Source organism: Stenella coeruleoalba (genome assembly GCF_951394435.1).
Source record: "Stenella coeruleoalba genome assembly, chromosome: 3".
Taxonomy (NCBI): domain Eukaryota; kingdom Metazoa; phylum Chordata; class Mammalia; order Artiodactyla; family Delphinidae; genus Stenella; species Stenella coeruleoalba.
Window position 1 is genome coordinate 145,926,065 of NC_137148.1, and position 1,432 is coordinate 145,927,496.

Sequence of the window (1,432 nt, forward strand, 5' to 3'; positions counted from 1 at the left end):
GACTGTGCTCTAGAAAGCACGGCCTGCTGTTCAAAACTCCGCCGCTGGTGGGAGAGGTCACTTCACTTTTCAAATTCCCAGGAGAGAAGCAAATGATAAAAAACCATTTGAAAGGACAGGAAGAGAGAGGATTCGCCTCCAACTAGGGCAATCAAAGAAAATATCATGGAATTAGCTGGGATTTAAGCAGGACCTTGGAAGATGTAGCCAAGGGAGGGCATTCTGAACCTCTGTGTGATATATGGTGTGTGTGTGTGTGTGTGTGTTGGGTTCTACTTCATGAGCAAAAAACCATACCACACCTGTGGAAAGGAACATTCAAGATCATCCTTAGAAGGAGAAGCAATTTCTTTCAATGATGTTCACCCACACTCACAAGAATGCAAATCTAGGGGCTTCCCTGGTGGCGCAGTAGTTGAGAATCTGCCTGCCGATGCAGGGGACACGGGTTCGAGCCCTGGTCTGGGAGGATCCCACATGCCGCGGAGCAACTAGGCCCGTGAGCCACAACTACTGAGCCTGCGCGTCTGGAGCCTGTGCTCCGCGACAAGAGAGGCCACGATAGTGAGAGGTCCGCGCACCGCGATGAAGGGTGGTCCCTGCTCACCACAACTAGAGAAAGCCCTCGCACAGAAACGAAGACCCAACACAGCAAAAATAATAAATTAACACAGCAAAAATAATAAATTAATTAATAAAACGCACTCCAAATTTCATACACAATAAACACTGCTATAAAAAAAAGAATGCAAATCTATAGAAAAGCAGAAGTTGGAATGAAGGTATAGCTAAACATGAGGCTCTTTTGGAAGAATCATCCAATAAATGTGGCCACGATGGACAATTTGTAGAGCCCATTTGGAAGAGAGACACAGCGGTTAAGAAACCTGGATGACAGTGATGATGGCTCTAAGAATCACCACGAATCAATGTGTGGAATCCTTCACGTGTGCCAAGGGGTGGGCTAAGGACTCTCCACTAATTGACATCTCATTGTTGGCACTATTATCTCTCCTACTTTTCAGAAGAGAAAACTGAGGCTCAGAGAGGTGAAGCTCCTTGCCCCCCTTGCACCCAGCAACTAGGTCGTGCGGCCAGGTCTTGTCTGGAACTCTGAGTCTAGAGCCCCTGTCCTTCACCTCTCTGCCACCTCGGGGCTCTGAGATGTTATGTAAATTGCACAAGGCGGAGCAGGGGTTCAAAACCAGCTCTGTCTCCAGCCTGTGTAATTTCCTCTCTATCAGTCTGTCTTCCACAAAGAGCAGGGGAGTCTGGCAACTAGGAGCAGTTAAGAAGAGGATGCAGCACTTTCCGCAGGGCAGGACTTTGATGCGTGCACCCTCCCCACAGGGTCGTGGGCCCCTTCCCCAGAAAGGGCAGCTGAGCCGGGAGACCAGGTGGCACAAGGGGAAGGGGCTCGCTTCAGCTTGGA